At 40.4% G+C, this 20,747-nt stretch overlaps 1 pseudogene; it reads left to right on the top strand.

Moving 5' to 3' along the window:
• Positions 1-4,207: 4,207 nt before the first annotated feature.
• LOC142177320 (uncharacterized) lies at positions 4,208-19,656 on the top strand (annotated as a pseudogene).
• The last annotated feature ends 1,091 nt before the right edge of the window (positions 19,657-20,747 follow it).

The raw sequence follows: 20,747 nt of genomic DNA, 5'->3' as shown, positions 1-20,747 counted from the left end.
TCTTTGATCAACGAGAGTTGATGTGCTCCATTTGATCCGGAGTTGCTTTAGATTTTGGTACGATATATTTGTATACATATATGGGTATGACGGGGCCCAGTCCCGTCCTTGTAAATTTGTATTTTCAATTAGAGGTCTGTAGACAGTTATGTATAGTTGGATAGTATGAGGCCTTGTCGGCTTCCAGTTTTGGGTATATTGTTGTCTATAGCAGCCTTGCCGGCTCGCTCGCTCTATTCCGCATATATATGTACATATGTCTTTTGGACAGGTTTCCCCTCACGTATGTTATTCTCGTAATTCAGCAGGTTATTGACAAATGTTATTCATGTTTATATCTTAAACGCATGCTTAAGGGTGTTCGACAGGTAGGATTCGGGGACTCGTCATGGCCCATCGATTGGGTCGTGACAGAGGCCCCATGGACATAACATACTACTGCATTTTTCTAGTACTCTATTTTCGAACTTATGTCTTCAATTTTTATTTAACACACTGCAGAATCACTATGTACTTTTGGGGATATAAATTCGAGCTTAAACCCCGCATTTGAGATCTTACCAATATCGAAATTATCCCACACAGACTTCTTCTTCTCCTCTTCCTCCATTGCCTCAACTTCCTCCGCCCAAGAGAGCTTAGGTCCAATGCTTGGTCGTTGCACAACCTCTTTCCATGATTTCGCCGGTGATGCTATTGTTCTATTGGTTTCCTGTTCATTCATGGTTGATGATATTTCAACCTTCGATTGACTACTTCCTTCAACTACTAGTACTTCAATTTCATCCTTCTTCTGTTGAATTGGACCTCGCGATATCGTTGCTTGAGCTAAGAGAGACTTTTGGGATGGAACACAAGCTCTTTTCCTCATGGATGGCGCACATCAGCAACCTGCGCCGAGAGAGTTTCGTGCCTTTGACCCCATGCTTCTCTTTGCTTTTATATATACTCGAATAGTTTTTATAAATAATATTAAATATTTTATATACTTTTTCATCTATATTTTCTTTTTATTAGTTTTATATTTAATAGGCTAATGGGATTTAGGCCTTAAGCCCATTTCTGAAAAGAAAATACTAAATCCAAGCCCATTTAAGTAAAGAAACAAGAAAAAATGTGAAATATTAGCCAAAATAGTAGTTTATTCAATTTGTTAAACTAAAATAGCCGACATATATATAATATATGTATAATTTATAAATAACATATATATTTCGTGTATAATTAATCTTTAATTTATATATACTGACTAGGAAAAATAAATAATTAATCACGCCGTCTATTACGTAAAGTCTAAAGATCCCCCCAAAATGATAACTTCAGCATAGAAACAAGAAAAAGCGCGAAGTTGCAAATTCACATAGCAAATTTACCTTAGCCCATTGACAGAAAATGGCCTTATAAGGGGCTGATTTCTAAATATTGTTCCCCTTTTTGTTGTATTTAGAAAATGGTCTCTGGCCACACATAGAGTTATTGTTTGTCGGGAATTTTTCTACCGGATTTGTAGATTTTATAATATATTTATTTTATATATATTGTTAATTATTCACAAATTCTAATTGATTATCATTACTTTGTGATTGTTCAATTATGCAGCCAATATCATAGTAGCATGATTTTGTATTATTTATATTTGACCTATTTAATAAATAGTTCACAAATTCTATTCGATTGATATCATTTTGTGCTTATTCAGTTGTTTACCAAACTCGACCAAATTGGCATGGCTTTGTATTATCTGTAACCGACCTATTTGTTAAATTACTCCTCAAAGTCTACATGATTGGCATAATCTGTCTATGTTGTTCAACAAATCTGCTCCAAACATTCTCAAATTTAAAATAAAATCTCTAATACTAGCACAAACGATCCCTAATCACCAATTTAGTCGAATAATATTAAATCAAGAATCTTTTTCAATACCTTCTAAGGACCAATAATGGAGCTTTGAAATTTTTAAAGTAAATCACTAAATTAATGTTTGAACTCAAATAATTTAATAATAATCAATCATTAACTTCTAATTTTCACCGCCAAACAAAAAATTCAGGCCTCCAATATTAAAACAATGTGGTGTTCTTGATGACGAAGAAGATTTTTTTCACAAGAAAATAAAAAACGAAGATAATATTTAAAGACCAATCCCAACAATCGGACCGGTGCATTTTTGTGTGATCACAGTAGGCTTAATTAGACTGTCTTTTTGTTCCTTAATTAGAGGCTGTTCCACTGAAATTGTAAATTCATATGGTAAATTTTTGTCTATAAACGAATGGTTCGGAGAATGTATTATTGATTAAGTTTGATACTCCAGTAAAGTTTGTTTTTTCAATGATTGTATGGTTGAGGCGTTTGGCTCGGTGCATTTTACACCAGCTGACTTAAAATCCTACATATGTTTCTAATTTAAGGGCAAAACAAGCATTTGTATTTTCTTTAGTTGCTAAACCTACTAGTCAACAATCTAATTCATGTGTGTATAGTTCATCAAATTTTCAATCTTCTACACATTTTGGTTATTAGGTTGGTCTTATTATAATTAAAAAGACATGATAATAAATATCCTTTTTTTAAAAAATGTGTTATCAAGGCCCTGAAAGCAAGAATCTATCACTTTCAGCAATTAAGAGTTTAAAACCATGTACATTGTCTCCATTATTTAATTAAATCAAATACTTTAAGATGTGAGACGAGAACTTGTAATTTTCTTGCTAAAACAGTAAACCACTAGTTCAATTGTAAATTCATCAAATTCTGGCTCAATTGTCTTCCCGCAAGTACTTTTTGTGTTTGGATTAGGAAACAGTTTGGATTTATTTTTTATTTTTTTTGGTTTTAGCTTTAGGCGAGTTGCTGCAACTCCGGCGACCCTTCTGATTTTGCTTTTTCCGGCGACCCCCGCTCCATCTTCTTCTTCCCCTCTCTCTCTTTCCCTTTCTCTCTCCTCCTCCTTTGTGTGTGTGTGTGTGGGTGCATCTGTTTCTTTGGACAGGTGCATCTTCTTCCCGGCGAGGACGGACTATTTTCCGGTGTGTTTAGATTGCCGGCAAGTTTCGTAAATTCTGGCAATTTCCAAACAGCTTTCCGGCGTGACGCAGCAGGACTTGTCAGTGCTCTTGAGCAGATCCAACACACTTCAGGAAAACTTGCTCTAGGTTCTTTCGTTCTATATCTGGTACTCGTGGTATCAGTATTTTTATTGTTATTTTTTCATTTTGCTTTCCTGTATCTTTGACATCTACGGTACCCTGTTTAAATTAGATTTAGCTAGACTTGTCGGCTTTTATCTGTCTCTGTCTATCACTTTAGTGTTATAACTAATACATAATTTGTCTCTGCTTAGTCGGATCCCTTATTAGCACATTGTGTACCTGTAGGTTTCTGTTTAGCCTATTCCTTTTTAATCTATTCTGCTTGTAGCTTTGTGCTGGTCTAGTGGCCGCGCCGAGCTATGATAGAGTGAGGGCATGTCCTCGGGGGGAGCGGGGGGTAGAGGGGAAGGGTGGTAGAGGGGGTAAGGCATCTTCTAGGTTGAGAGTGGGGTCATGGAATACAGGGACTCTAACAGGGAAGTCTTTAGAGTTAGCAAAGATTCTCCATAAGAGAAAGATTAACATAGCTTGTGTCCAGGAGACTAGATGGGTGGGGAACAGGGCTCGGGAGACTGATGGGTTTAAGTTGTGGTATTCAGGGAGGGTGAGAGGGAAGAACGGGGTAGGCATTTTAGTTGATAAGGATCTAAGGGAGCTAGTGGTTGAGGTTAAAAGGGTGAATGACAGGTTTATGGACATTAAGATAGTCGTGAGAGGGCAGGTGGGTTTGGGCGAGGAGGTTAAAAGACACTTCTAGGAAGATTTGGATGGGTTGGTGCGGGGTATACCACCCACCGAGAAGCTTTTTATAGGGGCTGATTTTAACGACTACATTGGGAGATCGCCTGGGGGATATGGCGGTGTGCATGGTGGCTTCGGTTTTGGAGATAGAAACGGAGGAGGTACTTCGCTGCTGGAGTACGCTAAAGCTTTCGAGCTGGTTATCGCTAACTCGTGTTTTCCGAAGAAGGCGAAGCACCTGACAACTTTTCGGAGTATGGCGGCCAAGACCCAAATTGACTATCTACTTCTCCGAAAATGTGATAGATCTATGCACGGACTGCAAGATCATCCCAAGTGAGAATCTTACGACCCAACATATGCTTTTGATTATGGACTTAGAGATCAGGTGGACGAGGAAGAAGAGGGCTATGTCTGGTAAACCTAGGGTCAGGTGGGGTGCATTGGCTAAGGACAAGGCCCAGGAGTTGGGGGAGAAGTTGCTGGCTATAAGGGCCTGGAGGAGTAGCGGAGACCCGAGTTGTATGTGGTCTATGACAGCAAATTATATTAGAGAGGCGGCGAGAGATGTGTTAGGGGTCTCAAAGGGTTTTTCTGGTGGCCATAAAGGGGACTGGTGGTGGAACAAAGAGGTGCAAGGAAAAGTGAAAGCCAAGAAGGCGGCATATTTGAAGCTAGTAGAGAGTATAGACGAGGGACGGAAGAGTGCTAACAGGGAAGGGTACAAGAAGGCTAGGAAGGAGGAGAAGTTGGGGGTTACTGCGGCTAAGACCGCGGCGTTAAGTCGTTTATACGAAGAAATTGGAGATAAAGGCGGGGACAAGAAGTTATACATGCTAGCGAAGGTGAGGGAGCGGAAGGCCCGGGATCTGGACCAAGTGAGATGCATAAAAGATGAGGAGGGAAGAGTTTTATTGGATGAGGCATAGATTAGGCAGAGATGGCAGTCTTACTTCCATAAACTCTTGAATGAAGAGGGAGATAGGGGCATTGTGCTGGGGGTGTTGGATTACTCGGAGCGGCAGCAAGATTTTGGGTACTGTAGAGGCATACGAGTGAGGGAGGTTGTAGGGGCTATGTGCAGGATGAGTAGGGGTGGAGCTCTGGTCCGGACGAGATCCCAGTGGAATTCTGGAAGAGCATGGGTAAGGAGGGCATGGAATGGCTTGCTAGGTTGTTTAACGTCATTTTTAGGATGAAGAAGATGCCCGAAGAGTGGAGGCAGAGTATGATGATCCCATTGTACAAGAACAAGGGGGATGTCCAAAACTGCAACAACTATAGGGGTATCAAGTTGTTAAGCCATACGATGAAAGTATGGGAGAGGGTGATTGAAGGGAGGTTGAGGAGGTGAGTGTCCATTTACGAGAACCAGTTTGGTTTCATGCCGGGACGGTCGACTAGGCCATTCAAATTGTGAGGAGATTGGTAGAGCAATATAGGGCGGTGAAGAAGGATTTGCATATGGTATTCATTGACCTGGAGAAAGCCTATGACAAAGTCCCGAGAGAGGTTCTATGGAGATGTTTGGAGGCTAGAGGAGTGCCTGTAGTGTATATTAGAGTGATTCAGGACATGTATGATGTGGCTAAGACACGGGTTATGACAGCAGGAGGAGATTCTGACTACTTTTCGGCTGAGATGGAGTTGCATCAAGGATCAACACTTAGCTCATTTTTGTTTTCCCTGCTGATGGATTCTTTGACGTGTCACATTCAAGGGGAGGTGCCTTGGTGCTTGTTATTTGCAGATGACATAGTCCTGATTGATGAGACGCGGGGTGGCGTTAACGAGAGGCTGGAGGTCTGGAGACATACCCTAGAGTCTAAGGGTTTCAAGTTGAGCAGGACCAAGACAGAATATTTGGAGTGCAAGTTCAGCGGTGCTACCCAGGAGAGAGAGTTTCAAGTATCTGGGATCTATAATTTAGAAGAATGGGGAAATAGATGAGTATGTCTCACACCGTATCAGAGCAGGGTGGATGAAGTGGAGGCTCGCTTCCGGTGTCTTGAGTGATAAGGATGTGCCGTTGAGACTTAAGGGTAAGTTCTACAAGGTAGTGGTTAGACCGACTATGTTGTATGGGGCAGAGTGTTGGTCAGTCAAAAAGTATCATGTCCAGCAGATGAAAGTAGCGGAAATGAGGATGTTAAGATGGATGTGTGGGCATACTAGGTTAGATAGAATTAGGAATGAAGTTATTCGAGACAAGGTGGGAGTGGCCCCTGTGGAGGCAAAGATGCGTGAGGGAAGGTTGAGATGGTTCGGGCATGTGAAGAGAAGAAGCACAGATGCCCCAGTCAGGAGATGTGAGAGGTTGGCCTTGGGAGGTGAGGGGAGGGTTAGAGGTAGGCCAAATAAGTCTTGGGGAGAGGTGATCAGGCGGGACATGGAGCAGCTTGAGCTGACCGAGAAAATGACCCTAGATAGAAGGGTGTGGAGGTTGAAGATTAGGGTAGAAGGTTAGTAGGTAGTCGTGCGTTTCCCTTTGTCTTCTCTAGTTCGATAGTATTAGTGCTAGTATGGTACCCTTTTTTTTTTCTTAGTTTGCTATATTTGCATGCCTTGTTCTGTTACTACTTGCCATCGATAATTCCGTAGTTTGCTACCAGTACTTCTTTCATATTCTCGTGTGCTACCTTGAATTTATTTCTCTAATTATACTGTCTTGCTAATACTTGTTATCGGTACCCCTTTCATATTCTCTATTGCTATCTTCGATTTAGTTCTCTAATTATTTGTCTTGCTATTACTTGATATCAGGGCGTCCTTCACCTTTTTTAGCCGAGGGTCTATCGGAAACAGTCTCCCTGCCCTGGGGCAGGGGTAAGGCTGCGTACATTCTACCCTCCCCAAACCCCACTTGAGGGATTATACTGGGTGGTTGTTGTTGTTGTTGTTGTTGTTTGTTTAGCTTTAGTGTTTGGATTTATTTTAAAGGAATTTCTTGAATTTGTTTTGAGAATTTTTTTTATTTCTTTTTCAGAAGAAAATTATTACTCAAACCATAAAATGTTTCAAAACACGTTTGTATTTGTGAAAATTAATGGAGTGCATATATCGATGAAACATCTTAATAATGTTGGCTGATATTTTCGTCATAAAGTAGTAATATTGATGACTTTGATCAATAAAATAAAAATTGAATGAATATCCAAATAAATAATCCCTTTTTTTTTATCCGTTTTTCAATTTAGATTATCAGCTTTTAGCATAGCATATGACTATATGAGTAGAATCCAGCAATTACATAATGAGTTAAGTTTGGTGCACTAATGATGATAATTTTCTTACCATCAAGTTAAACCATTAGTGACAATCAAGTTGACTTACAATTCTGATATGATAATTTAAAAACTAATATAATAACTTGCTATAATTGATCAAATTTCATAATACTATAGCAAATTAAGATATTGATGTATATATCTCAAACTTTCAACTGATACGTGCAAGAGATCTGATGTTTGGCTATAATTCCATATTTTAGTACATTATTTACCTTATATTTTAGGTGTTTTAATGCTAAACTATACTTTATTTGCGCGTAATGGAGTCTATTTTATGTGTAGGTACATTGGAGATGAAATTAGAGCAAAAGGAATATTTAACATATAAAACGTGCTCGAAAACAGTAAGAAAGAAAAAAGAAAGAATTGAGAAACAAAAAAATAAAGCAACAGGCGAAGCACGCCCAGAAGCTCGCATTAGAGCTGGCGAGGTGAGCCTCTGAGCTCGCGTGGGAGCAAGCGATGCGAGGGGTAAGGCGAGGATGAGCGCGCTAAATGTCTTGCGCCGCATGGTCTGAGGAGAGATGCATCTCGCGTTTTACCTCGCGAGGCACGGTCCATAGCGAGCCTGATCCGGATTTTGAAGGCTTATTTCGTCTCCCTGTTTGACTTGGACTTGGGCTATGTCATTTAGGTCTTTTCCTACACATATAAATAGGCGTTAAACACCACTTTTGAAGGAGTTTTTGCGTCCGGAGGCAAGAATAGCTCGTGGAACACCCGTTGGAGGGAAAAATCATCGATTTCTATATTTCTTCATCTTTACTTTGTAATTTATTTATGCAAAATACTTGGGATATTGTTACTATGAGTATGAATAGCTAAACTTCTAATCTAGGGTTTTGATGGAACCTATTGGAGGATAATTTTTCTGTTATGTTAATGTAGAATTGTCGTAGCTTTTTCTCTATTTATTCAAATACGTTTAGATTATGGTTGGTTAAAGAGCTCTCAATCGACTGTGCCAATTTAGTATGTATTACTCGGAAAAAAGTACATATTTAGGTAGTTGTTGAACAACATCACTCCTAACGTATATGAGGGATCAATACGGAGGGTTTAAAGGTGGGATTAGGAATAATGAAACCTTGGTGCGATCCGAGTAAGCCGTAACTTAGTGTCATCTAGCGTAATTCGGAAGAATATGTCTAGTAAATTGTGGTAGTTACTCAGGAGAGAATTGCGACACACAGAAAGCTCATGATCGGTAGAGAAAACTTAGGCAAATTTATAGGAAACATAGCGAAAAGGATTCCGACAATAGGATAGATCAGAACCTTAGATCATTTCAAATCTTGTCTACAACCTGTTCGTAGTTAGTTATTAATTACTGCGTTTTCATAACTAGATCTTTAGTAGTAAACATCCAATTTGTTATTTAAATATTTCTAAAGATTGATTGCGTGAATTTGTGCAAGTTTAGTAGTTGTGCTTAATAGGTTAATGTTACAACCCAAATTCGCGTACCTTAGATCACGCCTTAAGTTAGTTGACGTAAATCCGAGAAGAGATTATCTTTGAGATGATAGAAAGTTAATCCTATTGGTCTTAAACGATACAAGGGTGTAAAAGAGTGGTTAACAAGTATTAGAAGTTAAATGAATCAAGGATGTTGTAACCCGTACTTTCGGGTAAAACTAGAGGTGCTTAATTATCCAAAGAGGTCATGTTTTAATGTATTTGAATCATATAATATATGTATCATAAGTCTTGAAGTCAAGCGAGTTATGAAACAAAAGTCGACAAAAGTTATCGCAACTTATGTTTATAATTTTACTTAAACTTTAGGTCAAATGTTACTACATTTTTATCCCAATTTACTTGAAATTAGGGGGTGATATACCCACCAAATTGAAGATCTATGAGTCTAGTTTCCAAAGCATTAAACCGTTCATCGATACGATCTCGGAATAGAGAGATATTCGTATTTTTGTGAGACTGCACCAAGCAGCTCTCTATGGGGCCCACATAGGCGGTTTAAGACATATGGATATATATAAGATGCCTCAACCCCATTTTAAATCATTTATTTTCAGTATATTTAGACCTTAGAACCCTAAAAATACTCTATCAAAGTTCTCTCATGATCCAAGACCCAAACAAAGGGCAAATAACACAAATCAAGTGTCGGGAATCCCTTGGTGCTAGTAAGTTTCTTGTTTTTCCTGTTGTTGTAGATTTTTTTGTTGTTCCAGCTCGTGTGGGAGGTTATTTTAAGTTTTTTATGTTCTGTAAATACTCTCTCAAGTTTTTAATATCAACCCTAGGTGATTTCAAATCTTCTAAAGTAATTCTAGTGTCGCAAAACCCGAATTGATTGCTAGTTTCGCTTCCTTGTTCTTGTGGCAGCATTGGAGGGATATTTGGTGGAAAATTAAGGTAAAACTAGAGTTTTTCTTTCCATTTAAAGGTAATTAACCTCTTACTCTTACATGTATTTAAGATTATCCAAGTTGCGGCTAAGTCGTTGAAGCTAGAACTTGTAAAATATATATTGAAAGGCTTGGTAGTAATATTGTTGGTTGGTGGGCTGTTTTGGGAGGCTCAATATGATTATTATTGATGTTGTTTGGGCTGTTTGATTATTGTCTTGACTTGTGGGAAGTCATATAAATAGGGGAGGTGCTGTCCGTTTCATCGTAAAATAGGTTGCGGTCGATATATAATAGTTACGACACTTAAACAATAACGATAGTGTCATTTCTCTTCTTGTAGACTAAGGAGTCATGACATTTGCATAGCTTGAGGTTGGACAGTATATACAAGTTATGTGAGGCTATCCCCTTCATTCTTTTGTACGACTCCGATTGTACATAATATAATGAACGAGCTTCCAAAGATACTCTACTTTTAGAAGCTAGCAGTACTTACATTATTGCCCTTCTTATGGAACGATTAATGTTGATGTTACTTCTCTTATTCTTATGATATCAATGTTGTTGGTACTTCCTGATTCTTATAAGATTCTTGATGAAGAGTTAATCCTAATAACGTGTACGGAGGATACCGACCTTACGTCACTCCGAAAGGTGCAAAATGTGATTCCAATGAATATATATATATATATATATATATATATATATATATATATATATATATATATATATATATATATATATATATATATATATATATATATATATATATATATATATATATATATATATATATATATACTCTACCGAGCCGCGCTATAGTCGGCCGGGTACAACACCTATTGTGCAACCACTGATCAATTGAGTTTTACCGAGCTCCACGTGGCCGGGTACGATTCTACCGAGCCTTATGATGGACGGGTACGTTTTACCGAGCCTATTACGGCCGGGTACGATATGATGATGATGATGCCCACAGAGGCGTATATTTTAAAAGTTTATGTACATATATATGTATCATGTATTTCATGTCAGTAGCCCTCAGAGGTACCCAGATGTCACAGGTTGTATATTCCTTATCCCTATTTACATTACTGTTCTTACTTATGCTTTCCTTCCTTACATACTCAGTACTTTATTCGTACTGACATCCCTTTTATTTGTGGACGCTGCATGTCATGCTGCAGGTCCTGATAGACGGGTAGACGCAGCTCCCCCACCACAGTAGGCTGTCCAGTTCAGCGGTTATTGGCGAGATCCCTTATCCGGACTTGCCGTGGTCTTGGTATGCATTTTTGTTATAGACATTATGGGTATGTCGGGGCCCTGTTCCGGCAATATTGCAGCACTTATGTTCCTTTAGGGGCTCATAGACAAGTGTCGACTCATGTATGATTTGGAATGCCTTGTCGGCTAATTTTTGTTGTATAGTCTTTCATGGAAGCGTGGTAGCTCGTACCTTATATACAGTTTCTTGACAGTCTTGTCGTCCCATATTATGTATGTTCATGCCATTATCTTTCATTGTTGGCTGTTCATGATCCATATCTACCATTTATATTGATCTCGTCGGCCCTTAAAGATAATAAGGAAGGTTAGATAAAATATATGTTGGTGCACGATAAGTATGACCCGGGTGCAAGTCATGACCCTCCAGTTGGGTCGTGACAAACTTGGTATCAGAGCAAGTCTGTCCTAGGGGTTGTCTATGAGCCGTGTCTAGTAGAGTCTTGATTATGGATGTGCAGCACGCCACATTTATAATCAGGAGGCTACATGACATCTAGGGTTGTTGCCTTCTTCCTGAATCTAGATCGTGCATAGAGTTGAGTCGTTAGTGTTCATATCTAATACTCACCTTGTTTTCTTTCAGCGATGCCTTCAACTAGAAAGCAAGCGATTAGTAAACGACTTGATACAGCTGCGGGAGAGGATACCAGTCAGGTGCCTCCAGCCAGAGAAGGCCAAAGTGAGGATCAGAGTGAGATGCTGCCTCATACCTCTCCGTCTCCTCCAGAGGATATTAGGAGGCACCCAGTACCTCCAGTTCCTCCGTCTGGCACTATAGACCACGATATGCACAGTGCGGTACAGTTGTTGACTAGCTTGGTAGCTGCTCAGGCTCAAAGGCAGAATACTGGTGCTGCTGATAAACCGGTTAGTTCGAGAGTTCGTGATTTTATTAATCTAGACCCTCCATTGTTTACCAGATCAGACCCCAAGGAGGACCCGCAGGCTTTTATTGATCAGGTTCATCGTACATTGCTGGTTATGCATGCTAGTGATACGGAGGCAGTATAGTTGGCTTCTTATCGGTTACAGGATTTAGCTGATTTCTGGCATGATAGTTGGGAGAGATCTAGGGGTCCTAATGCTCATCCAGCTGTGTGAAAGGAATTTTCTGAGGCCTTTCTTCGTCACTACTTGCCAGTTGAGATACGACGAGCTAGAGCTGATAAGTTCTTGAACCTTCGACAAGGTAATATGAGTGTACGAGAGTATAGTATGCAGTTTGATTCTTTAGCAAGGTATGCTCCCCATATGGTGGCCGAGATGAGTGATAGGGTGCATCTGTTCGTGAACGGGTTGCGACCACATCTGATAAATGAGTGCACAACAGCCTCCTTGGTAGAGGGCATGGATATTTTCCATATTCAGGCTTATGCCCAGACCCTAGAGGATCGTAAGCGCCAGCAAAGGGCAGATAGGGAGCAAGATAGGGGCCAGCATAAGAGGGCGAGATTTGCAGGGTATTCTGATGACTTCAGAGGCAGTATCAGGCCCCAGTCTTCGAGGAGTTCGGCACCACCTGTAGCTAGTGATCCTCCACAGTTTCAGAGGCCTCAGTATGATCGATTTACCTATTCTGGTTCAGGTCATAGTTCTAGGGCATCAAGCTCACAATATCATAGGGATACTAGTCAGACGAGACCCCCACACCTAGTTGTGATCAGTGCGGCAAGGCCCACTTTGGACTGTGCCATCGAGGTTCCGATGCATGCTATTCTTGCGGACAGCCTGTCCATATGATGTGGGATTGCCCTAATAGAGGAGGTGGTGGTATGGCTCAGCCGACTGGATCTGTGTCTGGTTCTTCCTCATCAGTTCGACCTCCAGCACAGTGTTTTCAGCAGTCGACATATCGTGGTAGGGGTAGAGGTACAATGCCGAGTTCGAGTGGTGCTCAAAATTGAACCTATGCTCTAGTAGGTTGACAGGATCTCGAATCGTCTCCGGATGTTGCTACAGGTATATTGTCTATGTTTTCTTATGATGTATATGAGTTGATTGATCCAGTATCTACATGATCATATGTTACACCCTTTGTGGCTAATAAGTTTGGCATTGAACCTGAATTGATAAGTAAACCACTTGTAGTATCCACTCCGATAGGAGATTCTGTGATTGCTAGAAGGGTATATACAGGTTGCACTGTGATGATTTGTAGTCGTCAGACCTCGGCAAATTTATTTGAGTTAGAAATAGTTGATTTCAATGTGATAATGGGAATGGATTGGTTGGCTTCATGCTATGCAAATGTTGACTGTCGTACGAAGATGGTTAGGTTTCAGTTTCCTTGTGAACCCTTCATTGAATGGAAGGGGAACATTGGTACGTCGAAATGTAGGTTTATTTCCTATCTTAAGGCAAGGAAGATGATCTCAAAAGGTTACATTATCATCTTGTTTGTGTTAGGGATGCGGAGGCGAAGCCGCCTACTCTACAATCAATCCCCGTGGTTAATGAATTTCCAGATGTTTTCCCAAATGAACTCCCAGGCCTTCCTCCTGAAAGGGAGATTGAGTTTAGCATTGATGCGTTGCCTGACACTCAACCGATCTCTATCCCTCCATACAGGATGGCCCCGACAGAATTGCGAGAGTTAAAGGTGCAGTTGAAGGACTTGCTGGATAAGGGTTTCATTAGGCCTAGCACTTCACCTTGAGGTGCGCCAGGCTTGTTCGTGCGGAAGAAAGATGGGTCGTTAAGGATGTGTATCGATTATCGACAGTTGAATAAGTTTACTATAAAGAACAAGTATCCACTTACAAGTATTGACGATCCGTTTGACCAACTCTAGGGTGCCAAGTATTTCTCCAAGATTGACTTACATTCAGGGTATCATCAGATGAGGGTTAAGGAGAAAGATATTCCAAAGACGGCCTTCCGGACAAGATATGGGCACTTTGAGTTCTTGGTGATGTCGTTCGGGCTAACAAATTCCCCAGCAGCTTTTATGGATCTTATGAATAGTGTATTCAGGCCCTATCTTGATGTGTTCGTGATCGTATTTATTGATGACATTCTAGTGTATTCTCGTTCAGAGACGGAATATGTGGGCCATTTGCGGATAGTATTACAGACTCTTCAGGATCATAAGTTATATGCTAAGATCTCCAAATGTGAATTCTGGCTGAACTCAGTAGCATTCCTTGGCCATGTGATATCTGACGAGGGTATTAATGTCGATACTCAGAAGATCAATGCAGTGAAGAATTGGCCGAGACCTACAACACCGTCAGAAGTCCGCAGCTTCCTGGGGCTAGCAAGATATTATATGCAGGTTGTAGAAGGGTTTTCCTCTATATCGGCACCATTGACTAAGTTAACACAGAAAGCTACCAAGTTCCAGTGGTCTGATACTTGTGAACATAGTTTTTAGGAGCTAAAGGATCGATTGACATCCGCACCAGTACTCACTCTCCCAAAAGGAACAGAAGGTTATGTGGTATATTGTGATGCCTCGGGTATAGGTTTGGGGTGCGTATTGATGCAATGTGGGAAGGTGATTGCTTATGCATCAAGACAATTGAAGAAGCATGAAAAGAATTACCCGACTTATGATTTGGAATTGGCTGCAGTAATATATGCTTTGAAGATATGGCAGCACTACTTATACGGCGTCCATGTTGACATCTACACAGATCACAAGAGTTTACAATATATCTTCAAGCTGAAGGAGTTGAATTTGAGGCAGCGTAGGTGGATTGAATTACTGAAAGACTATGACGTCGAGATATTGTACCACCCCAGTAAAGCCAATGTTGTGGCAGACGCTCTCAGCCATAAGTCAATGGAAAGCTTAATACACATTGAGGCAGGTAGACAAGGGTTGACCAAAGAGCTTCACCAGTTGGCCAATATGAGAATCAGATTGTTAGACTCTGATGATGGAGGTGTTACTGTACAAAATACAACATAATCATCTTTGGTAGCCGAGGTAAAATCACGGAAATATGAAGATCCTACCTTAGTAAGATTGCGAGAGGGAATTCAGTAGTGTAAGATTACAGCTTTCGAGATCGGAGGAGATGGGGCACTGAGATACCGGGGCCAATTATGTGTGCCTAGTGTGGCAGGGTTGAGAGAGAAGATTATGATTGAGATTCATCAGTCCCGATATTCTATCCATCCCGGCTTGACAAAGATGTATCATGACGTTAAGGATCAGTATTGGTGGGATAACATGAAGAAGTCTATTGCAGAATTTGTAGCCTAGTGTCCTAATTGTCAACAAGTAAAGATCGAACATCAGAAACCTGGTGGATTGATTCAGAATATAGAGATCCCGACCTAGAAATGGGAGGTGATTAATATGGACTTCATTATTGGATTACCTTGCTCTTATGATAAGTTTGACTCCATCTGGGTGATAGTTGATCGACTTACAAAATCTGCCCATTTTCTGCCAGTTAAGACAACTTACACGGTTGAAGATTATGCGAAGTTGTATATCAAGGAGATTGTTAGGCTTCATGGTGTGCCAGTATCTATTATATCAGACCGAGGAGCTCAATTTATGGCTAACTTTTGGAGGTCTTTTCAGAAGGGTTTAGGCACACAAGTGAATCTCAACACGACATTCCATCCGCAGACTGATGGACAGGCTGAATGTACCATTTAGACGCTTGAAGATATGCTACGAGCATGTGTTCTAGATTTCAAGGGGAATTGGGATGACTATCTGGCACTTATAGAATTTGCCTACAATAATAGCTACCATTCCAGTATTAAAATGGCCCCGTACGAGGCACTGTACGGGAGGAGATGTAGATCACCAGTTGGATGGTTCGAAGTCGGTGAGACAGAATTATATGGGCCAGATTTGATTCACCAAGCCATTGAGAAGGTGAAAGTGATACAAGAGCGACTGAGGACGGCACAAAGCAGGCAAAAGTCTTATTCCGATGTCCGACGTCGTGATCTGGAATTTGAGGTTGGTGATTGTGTTTTCCTGAAAATCTCGCCGATAAAGGGTGTTATGCATTTTGGGAAGAAGGGTAAGCTGAGTCCGCGGTATATTGGGCCGTACAAAATTCTTCGACGAATTGAACAGGTTGCTTATGAGTTAGAATTGTCATCCGAATTGGAATTTGTCCACCCGGTATTACATGTATCTATGTTGAGGAAATGTATTGGAGACCCTTCTCGGGTCGTCCCTATCAAAGATGTACAAGTTACAGAGGATCTATCATATGAAGAAGTTCCAATGTCTATATTAGATCAAGTCCGCAAGCTGAGAACAAAGGATGTAGCTTCCGTCAAAGTATTGTGGAGGAACAAGAATACAGAAGAAATGACATGGGAAGTAGAAGAGGAGATGAAGTCTAAATACCCTTACTTGTTCCAGATTGAAGATAACGAGGATGTCGGGGGAAAGCAAGACACATTAGAAGGTGAAACGGCTCTGAGGTAAGCAATAGCTTGTGAATACTTTTTTTAATACAAAATGGTGATATGCAGATAATGTACATATCCATAATGCTTTGTATAGTCTTGTAAGGCCATAGATTGGGTTTAACTGCTTGCAAGTTTGGCTAGTGTCCATTTTGTAGGGGAAACTCAGCCGGAAATTTCCGTCAGAATCCACGATGAGTTAGACTCCCCATAAACCCTTACATTCGAGGACGAATGTTCCTGGGGGGGGGGGGGTTACAATCCAAATTCGCGTACCTTAGATCACGCCGTAATTAATCGACGTAAATCCGAGAAGATATTATCTTTGAGATGATAAGAAGTTAATCCTACTGGTCTTAAACGATACAAGGGTGTATAAGAGTGGTTAACAAGTATTAGAAGTTAAACGAATCAAGGATGTTGTAACCCGTATTTTCGGGTAAAACTAGAGGTTCTTAATTATCCAAAGAGGTCATGTTTTAATATATTCGAATCATATAATATCCGTATCATAAGTCTTAAAGTCAAGCGAGTTATGAAACAAAAGTCGACAAAAGTTGTCGCAACTTATGTTTATAATTTTACTTAAACTTTAGGTCAAATGTTACTATGGTTTTCTCCCAATGTGCTTGGAACTAGGGGGTGATCTACTCACCAAATTGAATATCTATGAGTCTAGTTTCCAACTCATTAAACCGTTCATTGATACGATCTCGAAATAGAGAGATATTCACGTTTTCGCGAGACTGCGCCAAGCAGCTCTCTATGGGGGCCCACATAGGCAGTTTAAGACATATGGATATATATAAGATGACTCAACCCCATTTTAAGTCACTTATTTTCAGTATATTTAGACCTTATAACCCTAAAAACACTCTATCAAGGTTTTCTCATGATCCAAGACCCAAACAAAGGGCAAACAACACAAATCAAGTGTCGGGAATCCCGTGGCGCTAGTAAGTTTCTTGTTTTTCCTGTTGTTGCAGATTTTTGTGTTGTTCCAGCTCGTGTGGGAGGTTGTTTTAAGTTTTTTTATGTTCTGTAAATACTCCCTCAATTTTTTAATATCAACCCTAGGTGATTTCAAGTCTTCTAAAGTAATTCTAGTGCCGCAAAACCCGAATTGATTGCTAGTTTTGCTTCCTTGTTCTTGAGGCAGCATTGGAGGGATATTTCGTGGACAATTAAGGTCAAATTGGAGTTGTTCTTTCCATTTAAAGGTAAGGAACCTCTTACTCTACATGTATTTAAGATTATCCAAGTTGCTAGAACTTGTGAAATATATATCGAATGGCTTGGTAGTAATGTTGTTAGTTGTTGGGCTGTTTTGGGAGGCTTACTATGATTATTATTGATGTTGTTTGGGCTGTTTGGTGATTGTATTGACTTGTGGTAAGTCTTACAAATAGGGGAGGTGCTGTCCGTTTCATCGTAAAATAGGTTGCGGTCGATACATAATAGTTACGACACTTAAACGATAACGATAGTGTCATTTCTCTTCTTATAGACTAAGGAGTCATGGAATTTGCATAGCTTGAGGTTGGACAGTATATACAAGGTATGTGAGGATATCCCCTTCATTCTTTTGCATGACTCCGATTGTACATAATGTAATGAACGAGCTTCCAAAGATACTCTACTCTTAGAAGCTAGCAGTACTTACATTGTTGCCCTTCTTATGGAACGATTGATGTTGATGTTACTTCTCTTATCCTTATGTTATCAATGTTGTTGGTACTTCCTGATTCTTATAAGATTCTTGATGAAGAGTTAATCCTAATAACGTGTACAGAGGATACCGACCTTACGTTACTCCGAAAGGTTCAAAATGTGATTCCAATGAGTCCAGCACGCATCATATATATGTATCTATTTTACTCTACCGAGCCGCGCTATAGTCGGCCGGGTACGGCACCTATTGTGCAACCACTGATCAGTTGGGTTTTACCGAGCTTCACATGGTGGGGTACGATTCTACCGAGCCTTATGATGGATGGGTACGTTTTACCGAGCCTATTATGGCCGGGTACGATATGATGATGATGATGCCCACAGAGGCGTATGTTTTAAAAGTTTGTGTATATATATGTATGTATCATGCATTTCATATCAGTAGCCTCAGAGGTACCCAGATGTCATAAGTTGTATATTCTCTATCCCTGTTTACATTACTGTTCTTACTTATGTTTTCCTGCCTTACATACTCAATACTTTATTCGTACTGGCGTACTTTTTATTTGTGGACACTGCATGTCGTGTTGCAGGTCCTGATAGACGGGTAAATGCAACTCCCCCACCATAATAGGCTACCCAGTTCAGCGGTTATTGGCGAGATCCCTTCTCCGGACTTGCCGTGGTCTTGGTATGCATTTTTGTTATAGACATTATGGGTATGTCGGGGCCCTGTTCCGGCAATGTTACAGCACTTATGTTCCTTTAGGGGCTCATAGACAGCTGTCGACTTATGTATGGTTTGGAATGACTTGTCGGCTGATTTTTGTTGTATAGTCTTTCATGGAAGCGTGGTAGCTCGTACCTTATATATAGTTTCTTGACAGTCTTGTCTTCCCATGTTATGTATGTTCATGCCACGACAGCTTAGTCCTTTTTATAGGGCATAGTTGGGCGTGATCAAATTTTGGCGTCGTTGCCGGGGACTTAACGGTGTTATTAATTGCAGCTAAAAGAAGTGCTAGAATTCTTAGTGTAGTCAATTTTCTTCATTTTAAACTAAATACATTGAAATTCTAACATTTGTAGTCTTGAGTGTTACAGGTGCATGCCTAGAAACTCATCAAGAACTGGTGAATTGTTTGAAGCATTATTAGATCCTGAGAAAGTTTTCAAGGCACTGAATCGTGCAAATAAGAAGGACAAACAACAACAGAACTCAATAGAACGAATCGAACCAGACATGGATGGCGTAATAGAAAATCCAAATAACAGAAATAATGCGAATGACCCAAACAATCAGGGTGTGGCACCACTTGTGCCAGAAGGAGCCTTGTATGATTGGGCACAACCCACAAAAATCTGGCAACCGCAATTGCAGTCCCTCAGATACAAGCAGAACCATTTCAAATCAAAAACAACATGCTACATTTGTTGCAGAACAAGGGACTGTTCTCAGGATCTTACATTGAAGATCCTCAGCAGCATCGGAAAAATTTCCTGTCGATATGTGTCATGCAAAGGCAACCAAATGTGACACCGGAAGCAATAAAGCTATTGTTGTTTCCATTCTCGGTGATAGGAGAGCCTCAGACTTGGTTCAATTCACTCTCCATAAACTCCATCACTACTTGGGAGGAATTAGTCAAGCAATTTGTGAACAAGTTCTTCCCACCCAATAAGACTGCCAAACAAGTTGATAAGATATTGAGCTTTAGGCAGAGACCAACAGAAGCACTACAAGAAACGTGGAAGAGGTTCAAAGGTATGCTAGTTAAATGTCCACATCATGGCATTCCAGATTAGATGTTGGGCCAGAGGTTCTACATGGGATTGGCAGACAGCTTGAAGGCCAATGTTGATGCTTCTATAGGTGGAGAACTTTTGAGCAAATCATTCAGAGAATGCAAGATCTTACTTGATAAAATGGCTCAAAACTCAGGATGGATGACAAGAGACTCTACGATCAATCCTGTCGTTCACTCAGTGGCTTTGGACCCAAACAACTCCATAGCCGAGAATATGGCCACTCTGATGACGCAAATGAGTATCCTCACCAAAAAGATCGATGAATCAGGCCAGAAGCAGCAAGTACACATAGTTGACGCGACTAATGAGGCTTATGTACACCGTACATTAACCAACCATATGTATGCTCGTAGAGTGCGGAAAGTAACCATCAGAACTATTAGGTAAATATGAACTATGTGGCAAATTATGGAGGACAGAGGCAAGGTGGTCAGAATTGGGGGCAACAAAATCAGCAATATAGACCAACACAACAACAGTTCAATAATAACAGCAATCCTGGAGCTATGCGACCACAGGGTCAAGTTGTGCCTTACCAAAGGCAATAGGGATACAATCAGCAAAATCAACAACCAGCTTATCAACAATCTCAACAACAACAGATAGTGCGACAAGATGATGGGTTGTAAGAAATTAATGGAATGTTGCAATAACTCATTGGGGCCAGCGGGAAAATGGAAGAAAAGGTCCACCAGATGCAAGAAAAAATGCACCAGATGCATGAAAAGGTAGTATCGCACGACTCACCTATCAAAAAGCATTGAGATTCAACTAGGGCAGATATCGATGACTCTGAATAATCGTCCCCAAGGGACGTTACCTGCAGACACCCATGTTAATCCAAAAGAGCAGGGCCCGAAGCAGCTTATGGCAGTAAGTCTAAAAAATGGTAAAGACCTAGATCTAGAGCAAGAAATTGCTCGCGAAAGCCGACCAATTGAAACACTTGTGCCAGTACCCATTGAGGTAGATGATTCAACATGGTTAACTGAGGTAACAATACAATATGCAAAAGAGAGCACAAGCAAGGAAAAAGAGGTTGCAAAGGAGACTGAGGTTGTGTAAGAAACAATAGTAGAAGTAGTGCC

The sequence above is a fragment of the Nicotiana tabacum genome, chromosome 23 (genome assembly GCF_000715075.1).
Source record: "Nicotiana tabacum cultivar K326 chromosome 23, ASM71507v2, whole genome shotgun sequence".
Taxonomy (NCBI): Eukaryota; Viridiplantae; Streptophyta; class Magnoliopsida; order Solanales; family Solanaceae; genus Nicotiana; species Nicotiana tabacum.
This window is presented reverse-complemented; position numbering and strand designations above follow the sequence as displayed.